This window comes from Podarcis filfolensis (genome assembly GCF_964270895.1).
Source record: "Podarcis filfolensis genome assembly, chromosome: 15".
In the NCBI taxonomy this organism is placed as follows: Eukaryota; Metazoa; Chordata; class Lepidosauria; order Squamata; family Lacertidae; genus Podarcis; species Podarcis filfolensis.
The window spans coordinates 24627649-24638435 of record NC_139618.1 but is presented as its reverse complement, the minus strand read 5'-3'; the positions used below and the strand labels follow the sequence as shown (position 1 = coordinate 24638435).

At 43.6% G+C, this 10787-nt stretch overlaps 1 long non-coding RNA gene across 1 annotated transcript in view; it reads left to right on the top strand.

Annotated features, from left to right (window-relative positions):
• Nucleotides 1-10787, top strand: part of LOC310750755 — a 42545-nt gene that overhangs the window by 14286 nt on the left and 17472 nt on the right. The window lies entirely within an intron of this gene.

Genomic DNA, 10787 nt, shown 5'->3' with positions numbered 1-10787 from the left:
GAAAGGATGCCAGATCTCAAGACAACTGCCCAGAAGCCTTGCTTGACGATTCCAGATGTGCCGAGAGTGGGCTGTGATTGATCTGGGAAGAGAGGCATTCTGCACATGCTCAGGGACACCCTTGTTGCTGTTACCTGGATTCTTCCAGGGCTGCATTCAGCCATCTAAGGCAGAACACAGACCCATATTAAGGCCTGATAGCAATACTGCTAACCTTCTGTGCGAAAACTTGGGTACTCTCAACTCTTGGATTTTTGAAACAAAGAAATAACATTTGAAAGAAAGAAAAAACAGAAAACAAAAGGAGCTTGAGTTCTGTCAAAGGAAGCGAGTGTTTTGTTTGGATTACGACAGATCTGTCTAATGTTAAAAGAAACGGAGACTTCTTTTTTCCCCTCCTCTCATAAATCACCTGTTTAAATTGGGTAGCTGCGAGTTGAGTTGATTGGTCTATATATGGGGTATGCTGCGCTTTCTCTTGTTGATTTAATATTCATAGTCATTTTTTTCAAACCTCTTCTTTTTACATTGGAGAAATTAAAAATTCCAGCGAGGGTACCATGACGCTGCCTTGATGTATATGTTCCAAATTCATATTTTCAAAAAGTTCAATGCTTGACAGGTAGAGGGAGATGTGAAAATAAAGCTGATTTTTTGTTTAAGTAAATGGTGCGGCAGATTACTTGAGACAGTTTTCTGAGTTTGAATTCTAATTAATTTATGGGCTTCAGAGATGAGAAACGAAACCAACCCGCTGGAATGGGTTGAAACACAGATATGTTTTGATCTCCAATTTTAGAAACATAATTGAATATCTTGCGAGATGATGCAGAGGTCTTAAGAGCTCTAGTTCGAACATTTATTTGGCCATTGATGCTACAATTTAGAATCTACATGGTAGCCTCTAACGCAGGAATCAACTGAAGACAGAAAGCGGTAGCTGTGAATGGACTGGACACGACCATTAAAAAAAAAACCAGCCACATAAAGCGCCATTTTCTGAGTTGGCCATATTCTAAGGTTGTTTCTAGATGACCTGGTTATTGAGCATTCAACCCGATTCGTTTGCACAGAGCTTGTGGGGAGGTTAGACAATGGCCACATTCACGCCATCCATTTATACTGTCATGGCTTCTCCCCAAAGAATTCTGGGAGCTGTCATTTCTTAAGGGTGCTGAGAGATGTTAGGAGTCCCCTATTCCTCTCACACAGCTACAATCTCCAGAGCTTCTGAAGAGGGATCGGTTGCTAAACCACTGAGAATTGTAGTTTTGTGAGGGAGAAAGGGGTCTCTTATCAACTCTCAGCAAATTTTGAAGGATGTCTATGTTTCAGTTCACTTTTTTGTGTGCGTGTCTTGGAAGGTGCAAATTAGGTGGGCTTGCCTTTAAAGGCAAACTGAATTGAATTTCTCCTCCACCCCTCACCTCAACATGTCATTTTAAAAAAAAAGTTGTGGGTTTTTTTATATATAAACCACTTTTATGTGATAAAAATATCTGTGTAAAATGAGCACTTACCAGAGAGTAAGGGCCTCCAAAGTTCTGTCAAGCGTTGGAGTAAACATGAGTAAGATTGTATTTCAGAGAAATAAACTCTAGTTTTTAACCCCAATATGCATTTGGGGAGTTACATTTTTTTATATATATATTATGTGAATGTTGTCTCTTTTTCTTCTCTCCCCCTTATCCTCTTTAATTTAAAAAAAAACAAAAGGGAAAAGCTGTGGTCGCTGCTAATCCCAGGATGGGGGTGGGGTGTGGACAGCCCAGTTGTGGCTTGTGCCCAGACTGAGACCAGCTTTGATGTGGCTGAAATGAAAAATGACATTCTTCAAGTATCTCGAACCATTTGCAATAAAATAAGCGAGGACACTCTGTGGTAACTTGAGTTGAAACTGGCCACGTTAATTCATCATCATCGCAGCCCCATGCTATCTGGACAAACAGCTTCCTATTAGTCTGTTCATGGGGCAAGTGCATTTGGAGGTTGTCATGGCGACGCTGTATTGCCAGAGTTTTATCCATTTACAAAGCAGTCCAACAATATCTGGTGGGGCCAAAGGTTCCCAACCTCCCTATTTTACAACAGTCCTTGGAGGTAGGCTAGGCTGATAGATTTATCTGTGGTAAATCCATTTTGAGGGTAGGAATCGCAGCAAGGGGGTATCTGACAACAGGCCCAAGGTCACCCGTGAAGTTTCATGGCTGAGTGTAGATTCAAACCCAGCTCCCTGGTCCTGGCCTGATGCTCCAACTGCTGTCTGGTGTCAGTTAAGGATCCATGTGGTCCAGTCCTGACACTCAGATCCTGCACTGTTAGTCTACAATCCCATGCATCGTGTTTTCTGGGGGGGATACTAAGTTCCACTGAATGTGTCAGGGCGTACTTCCAGTCCTGCAAGTGCAAAAACCACCCCTCAAATTCTCCACTGGCTCAGTATTTTCTTGGGGAAATCTGGTTATGAGTTGCAAAATGCAGCACTGTTTGTTTAGCATTAAAAGATCAGGGAAGTCATACATAAACAACAAGATGCAAAATATGAAAATGGTACTGTAATTGAGCTGAAGAACATATGCATCAATACCAAAACAATTAAACAACAGTGTAAATGTCTGTCAGAAGATGGGATACCAGCTGAAAGACCATCTCAACTCATTAGTCTTGCTTAATCCCATCCGGTTGAACTAGCATCCTTGAGAAGATTGATAACACCACACTCCTGACGAAATGCATCCTTTACTGGCTGATGAAAGTTTTTTGGGGCTGTTTTGTCACTGGAAGATTGTAGGTGTTGTTTCCCAGCCAGGGGAGTCCTCATCAGAGGAGGCCCAGAACGCCCTGGCCTTACAGCGCTCTGTGGCTCAGGCTCCATCTTGGGGAAAGAGCCAGAATTCTGCAATGAGGATGAGTCTCAAAACAGATGGTAACCAAGCTCTATCTAGAGAAGTGCCTGACTATAGGCAAGGACTCCTCTGGAGCAAAAGTCTTGGGGAAAATCCCCTCCTCTCAAGGAGACCTCTGGAGAGAAGGGAGTTGATACGAGGCAGCTGCTCAAAAAAACCCCACTGCCAGGCTGGGAAAACTGCTGGGGCAGCTTACAAGATAGGTAGTAAGATCATCGCTGCCATCAGGATTACAATGTAAAAGACGTGGCACACATGGAAAAGGGTAGAGGGAGGGAAGAGGAAAAACACAAGCTCAGGCACCGTTTTTTTTAAAGTTGGAAGGGTGGAAATCCAACTGGAACTTCTTGTGTGTTTTTTTCGGGTAAAAGAGGGGGAGCACCCCTTCCATGGTCATGCTGTCTCACCCTGTACTCAGAGGGGATCCCCCAACTGTCCAGAGCAGTTTGGGGGGGTGCTGGGCACTGTCAGGGGGAGAGGGATCCCCTTCTGCTAGCAGATAGCTCCACCAGATCAAAGGTCCTTGTGCTCCCCATAAGGGCGCTAAATGGTACAGCCCGCAGTTCTGACAAAGACCCCCTGAAATGGAAACTGTTTAGGTAGCCTGATGGAATGGTTGTTGCTAGGCAACCATTGAGGGAGGGGCCAATGGTGGCTAGCATGTCAGCAGTGGCAATAGAAGAGCTTCCTTCTCTCCATCATGGACCATGTTGGAGCAATGGGCAAGCCCAATGTGGTTTTGGAATCTGTTAAAATCAGGAGGCAGATTATAGGAATTATGAAGGCATTTGAGACTTGGGAGAAGCTTCTCAGCGGCCACATCTCAGTTTTCAGTTAACCTTTGAAAAAGGACAGAGGGCTTCTCCAGATAACCTGTATATTCATTCTGATTTGTTTACACAAAGTTTATACAGAGGCTAGATTATGTCTGGTCTTTACTGAACATTCATTTGAATTTGCTTGTGTGGAGGATACGTGTCTTGCTGTTAGTCATTTATTCCACACTCTGAATGCATTTCTTCTTCATGTTCCTAACTGCGAAACGTCCTTTTAAACTGCACTTTAATTGCACAAAGTTCTAACATGCAGCTGAATCTGTCCCATAAAATACAGTCTGGAGGCAACCTGAATGTAGACTGATTTTCCTAAAAGAAATATCTGGAATTCAGTTGTGTATGTGTGTGTGTTTTTTTTAAAAAAATCATCTCACTAGGGATGGGAAATATATTCAATTCAGTTCACGCTAATTCTCCCTTTTCAAAACAAACAAGATGCAAACCAAAACAAAACTGCACTTCTCAGAATTTTGCAAGGTAGTTCCCCAGCCAAGTAACATATACAAAAATGCATTTGCTAGGGTAAAGTGTGGCATGAGAAATGCATGTGTTGGTGAAAATAACATGCAGCCGTGCATTGCGTTAGGGGAAACTGTGTTGCAAAAACGTTTTCTGTTTGGAGAAATTCGCACTAAAATGCCAGTGAATTTTCACGCGGACTTTTTATTATTTTAAAAAATGGCGAACAGATGTGGAAAGGTGGAGAGATGAACTGAAGTCTTGAATAATGAGAGTTTGAAATCAACAGACTTCCCCACCCTTACATCTTCCTTGGTTGGGATTACAGTGGTACCTCGGGTTAAGTACATAATTCATTCCGTAGGTCCGTTCTTAACCTGAAACTGTTCTTAACCTGAAGCACCACTTTAGCTAATGGGGCCTCCCGCTGCTGCCGCGCCGCTGGAGCACAATTTCTGTTCTCATCCTGAAGCAAAGTTCTTAACCTGAAGCACTATTTCTGGGTTAGCAGAGTCTGTAACCTGAAGCGTATGTAACCTGAAGCATATGTAACCCGAGGTACCACTGTAAATCCAAATCATCCCTGCCTGGAATGCCGAAGAGCAAAGAAAGATGCACAGGGTGTGGTTCCTTAGCTTCCACCAAGGAATTGTGGGAAATTTAAATGGTGCTTAGCCCAGCCTTCCACTATTTAGGACACTTGGAGCAGAACCCTTCTACTACCAGGTAAGCCTATCAGGCCTCACGACCAGAGCAGGGCTCCTAAGAGCCAGCCCTGTTTCTTCTGAGTATCCCTCTCATGCAGCATGACAGAAATGTGCACTCTGTATATGTTCAAGGTACTTCTTTATCCACCTCCAAATGGGGGAGTTTCAAAGCAAGTACCAGAGGTTACCCACCAAAAACCCCAACAACAGATGCTAGACAGAACTGCATCATAGCATCCCAAATGTGTTGTTTTCTCAGGATCACAAATGAAGCACTGGTGAGCAAACTTCCAGGATTCAGTTCCTTAAAAGGTTGCTGTTCTGGGGGTGGTGAGAGATGCACTCTGTGCATGCTCTAAGGTGCTCTCTCTGTACCAGGTCTGAGGGCATATTTCAAGAAGGGCAGAATATAAGCACAGCTAATTAAGAAGAATTAGAAGTGGGGAGGGAAGTCTGGCTTCTGCAACTGGAAGCAGAATGCCGAACTATCTTTGATTCGATCCAAAAGGATTCCTCCTCTTGTTTTCTTAACACCGGGCTGAACCTAGCCTCTAGCTATGCTGCAGAGTTTGCCCTTGAACTGCATGTTGCAAGCAAGGTCTGGAAATGAGAGTCCTTTTCGTTTACCGGGCTATAATCTGCTTCTCACAAGTCTGGGCCATAGCTGTCGCGTGGCACCTGCCTTCCTCTACATCCTGCTTTGTCTCGGGGGCAAAGTCCAGGATTGCTTGAATATATACCACATGTGTATAATAGTGTAATTTTCCTCTCTGGGTTCTCGCTTGGTTCAAGCCTCCTAAGCGATGTGGCAAGAGCCCAAAGTAACCCTGAGGAGGTTGGGTCAGCTGTGCACATAGCCTGCAGCGATTGGGTTTCTATCCTAACAAGTCGAAACAGGGTTTTGAGAAAGAGAAGAAAAACGACCAGGAATTCCAAAATGGAATGAAATGTTGAGCAACTGACAGGTGCTGGGACCTAAATCTCCAAACTTCGGCACCCGACAAGTCCAAGGGGTCAGGCGTTCTGTTATTTGCTCAGATATCTTAAGGCAGATATCTCCAGAGGTCCTCCAGAGGTCTTGGGCTACATGTCCCATTAATTAATTTACCGTATTTATATCCCACCTTTTCTTCCAAGGAGCTCAACGTGGCATGCACGATTCTCTGCCTCCTCACAGCAACCCTGTGAGGTAGGTTACAGGCTGAGAGATGGTGAGTGATGCAAGGTCACCCATTGAGCTTCAAGGTCAGGTAGAGATCATCAGGCCTAGCCAGGTGCTCATCTGGAGAGCACCATGCCTGGTGAAAGCTGTCTTTGAGGAAGGTGAAAACGCCTGGTCTTACACGAGGAAAACAAATGGGGGTTCCTCCCTTTGCAACAACAACAAAAAAGCTCCTAAATTCCTTAAAACTGTAGGCACCGTATGTTCAAAACAACGGCAACACAATATTCTCCTGGTTTTTAAAACTGGTCATGATTTTTAAAAACTGAAAGCAATGCAATAAGAGAACCCGTTTTCCATAATAAAACCAGCCTTCTTCTTCCTCAAACCATACGACCCTTCTCTCATAAACCTGTGGGACCCCCTTCAGATGTCGTCTTCACTTAGCCAGCAGGAATAAGGCCTAATAATTCTGGGCTATGCCACTTGGATCAGGCCAGTGGCCTACCTTGTCCAGCATCCTGCTCTAACAGCGGCCACCCAGGTGCCCATTTTTGGAAGCCCACAAGCAGAACTTGAATGCAACAGCACCCTCCCCTCCTACAGTTTCCAGGAACTGGTTTCCAGAAGCATTTATTGCCTCCATCCATGGAGGCAGAGTATAGCTGTCATGGCTTAAATAGCCACAGATAGCCTTATCCGCCATGCCTTTGCCTAATCATATTTTAAAGCCATCCGAAGTCAGTGGCCATAACTGCCTCCTGTGGAAGTGAGTTCCATAGATGTCTTTTCTTTTGTCTGGCCTGAATCTTCCAACATTCAGCTTCACTGGATTATCTCATTGGGTTCTAGTGCTATGAAAGGGGGGAAATAACTTTTCTCTGTTTTATACACCTCTTATCATGTCCCTTCTAACTCACTTTTCCTCTAAAAAGCCCCAAATGCTGCAACCATTCCTCATAGGGAGCTGTTTCATCCTCTTGATCAGGCATAGGCAACCTTCGGCCCTCCAGGTGTTTTGGACTACAGTTCCCATCATCCCTGACCACTGGTCCTGTTAGCTAGGGATCATGGGAGTTGTAGGCCAAAACATCTGGAGGGCCAAAGGTTGCCTATGCCTGCTCTTGATCATTTGGATTGCCCTTTTCTGAACCTTTTACAACTTTGAAATATTATTTTAGAGGTGAAGCAACCAGAACTGTACACAGGAATTCCAACTACACTTGAGACTGTAGGAGTGTGTGTGTGTGTGTGTGTGTGTGTGTGATCCACCACAAGTCCCCTGTGTGAAGCAAAGTAGCACAAAATACTTTGCTCAAACCTTCTCTCTGGTGAACTACCTTACTGCACGGCAGAATTGCCGCTGTTGGTAAACGGGAACAGCATTCCAAGCTGTGTAATCTAAAACAGTACAGTCCAGAATTCTACCACCTCAGTTTGTATCATGGGTAGATCAGCTTAATTGACATAGCAGAGTGAATGACCCGAAGCATTTTCAACCTCCAGGGAATGCAGCAGGAATCTTGCGAGCCAGAAACCATTAACCAACCAGCCCAGAAGTCAGGCTGGCTCTAAACTCAACGGTTTCTCTGCCTGCCTTATGACAATCTCTCTCTCTTAGTTGATATTTTGGTGAAAGGAAACCTTTCCCCTGCTTTTGAGCTTCCCTTTTGACAGTGTGTGGATGTTTGACAGCAGAAAAGAGCTATTTTCATTCATATATATATATATATATATATATATATATATATATATATATATGATTTTACAGCTGGGCTATGAAAAATAGATCAAAAATGCCTATTGTGTGAGTTTAAATTTCTGAATTAACATGCTATACTGTTAGTTTTAGACACTTTCTATCCTCAGAGAAATGTTCTCACATTGGCTTTATCCACTGAGGAGCAGTCTCTTTCATTTGCCACAGAACCGCTGTGGCAGCAGAGAATCCCAGCAGAGGATTCTGGGATATATCCCAGAATGCATCGTTCATGTGGGGTGCTTATATATTGAGAGCCCCGCCATCATCAGCAAGTTTCCAAGGAAAGCCAGGGGTAGGTGGGTGGGTGTGTATATGCGCAAACACCACCACCTGGTGATCGTATTTGGGAATGCCATGCATTTGGTTGGTCAATGTGACAGAATGTGAATGTGATAGAAAAACAAGCTTGGAAGCTCATGCAAAATGTGGTTGCCTGTTGACAGGTTTCAGATGAACAGATAATATAACATCAATTTTCTGTTCCAGCTATACTGGCTGCCTCTTCTGAGCCCAATTCAAAGTGCTTGTTTTGATATTTAAAGCTACTCATTGCGTGGGACACCAATATTTTCTAGAATACCTCTCCTGATATGAACCCACGCAGGCCCTTAGAGCATCATCTCATGCCCTTCTCCAGGTCCCATGTCCGAGGGAGAATCAGGGGCTGTTGATAAGGCCTTTTCAGTGTTGGCTCCTCATTTGTGGAATGCTCTCCCCAGTGAGGTCTGCCTGACTGCAATTACATTCTATCAGCGCCTGGTAAATACAATACTTGCATTTTTTTCTCCAGGCTTTTGATAGACTTAGGATGATACTGCTTGTTATTCTGTGCTGCCAAAACTTGTGACGATTATGGAGTTTGTTTCCCCCCCACACACTTTGTTTTCTGGTATTATCAATATATTTGTATTTTCAACAGTATTGTAAGTCACTTGGAGAACTTCTGGTAGCAAGCGATTAACAAATCTAAGAATGAAAGCAATAATTTAATTAATTAATAATTATTGGGTAAAAAAGGGAAGAAATTTGGTTTGGCTCTGAATTAATGTGACCCTCCTTAATTAGCATTTTCTGAAACCATTTGCAAACTGAAACACAGCTTTTCTTCTCTGAATTTTGTAAAACAGTTATCCAACCCAGTAATATGTACAAAAGTGCATCTATTAGGGAGAAATGTACATTAGAATGCCTATATATTAGTGAAAATAACATTTAGAAGCTTTACGTTGGGGGGAATTGTTTGCAAAAATGTGCATGTCAGAAAAAATGGCGTATTAGGAGAAATTTGCACTAAAATGTTGGTGGGTTTTAATGAGGACTTAAAAAAACAAAACTACTCACAAACTGACAAAGGAACATGAAGGTCTGAACTTAAAACTGGAAAAATGAGAAACCAAAATTGAAAAATTCATCCGTTCATAGGGTTCAAGTTGGGGGGATTCATATTATGAGTGTGGCCTGAAACCCAGGGAACTGGACAGGAGGCGACCTATTGCTTCTCTCCGAGTTCTATGACCCAAAAGGAGAAAATGGTTTTTGGCATGCAAACGATTTTTTATAGCAGAACAGAGCAGAGCAAAGCAGCTGTCGTTACACTAGTGCTGCAATGCATGGTTGGTGCTCTTTGAATGATGGCAAAATGCAGGCAGAGGTTTCATGGCGTGTGCACAGCACCCCCTGGCGGCTAGGAAATATTTTCAGAAGAAGTCCACAGTTTCTCCTGCAGCATCGCTCCTTGAGTATTTGCCCTGATCTGTTTGCAGGAAGGGAAGGCTGGACCACACCAGCTATTTATTGAACATTATTCTGCTTTGTTTTCGGATAGCATTAAGGAAGTGCCACCCCACACTTTGCCGTGCTTTCCCCCACCACTGATTGCGAAAAGTCTGTTTCTGGGCAGACGTGGGTATGTTTGCAGAAGACCTCTCAATGAACTATTATTGTGCAACCTGAATCTGTCAGCATATGATTGAATCCTTTGGTCCCTTGGTGTGGCACTTGTGTATGCTTCAAAGTTATTTTGCGTTTCCCCTTTCTTTCTCTTCATGCAGAGTCAAAACCATCCAGAGATGATCTCCTGCATGATCTCAGTCTTGCCTGCTCAATATCAGCATCATACCAAACGGATCCCAAACGGGTGTGGTGGGCAGAATAGGTTGGAGAAGGCAGATGTGAAGAATAATACCAGTTTCTTGGATTTCTATTTTTTATTTTTGCTTCTGTACAACCCTAGCTAACAAGCCTGTGATGAACAGAGACTCTTGCACCATCAAGGGGAGACTGGCATGTATGGGTGAGCTCTCCTGAATATCTTAGTTTGCTAGCCTTCATAGAATTGTGCTGCAACAACTAATCCCACTTTCCAGGGAACTCTGGGAATTGGAGCTCTCTGAGGGGAACAGAGGTCTCCCAATTGCTTTCGGCGCCCTTAACAAACTACTGCACACTTCCCAAGATTATTTAGGGGAAGCTTGTTTAAAATGGTTATGATACTGCTGTAAATGTGTGGCGCAGATGGGGCCTTACAATCTGGATGATATTGGCTGGTTGTTGATAAGTGTGGAGCTTTTCTGTGTGTGCAGCTTTAGTCTAGGGATGAGCAGAAGGTAGGTCTCTGGGAAACTGCAGTAGATTGGCAAGGCCTTCTGATGGCCAGCTGTCTTAAGAGCAGCAACATTTTTAAAATGTCCCCAGGTTGCTGAAAAGAATGCTTGGGGGGGAAACAAGGAGTGGATTTTTGTGCAGGCTTGGCTCTAGTACTGATCACGCATTCTTGGCTTCAGCATGTGCCCAGGGGCACCATGTTCCTCAATTATTCAAGAATAGTTACAGGTAGGTAGCCGTGTTGGTCTGCCGTAGTCGAAACTAATTTTTTAAAAAATTCATTCCAGTAGCACCTTAGAGACCAAGTAAGTTTGTTATTGGTATGAGCTTTTGGTATCTGAAGAAGTGTGC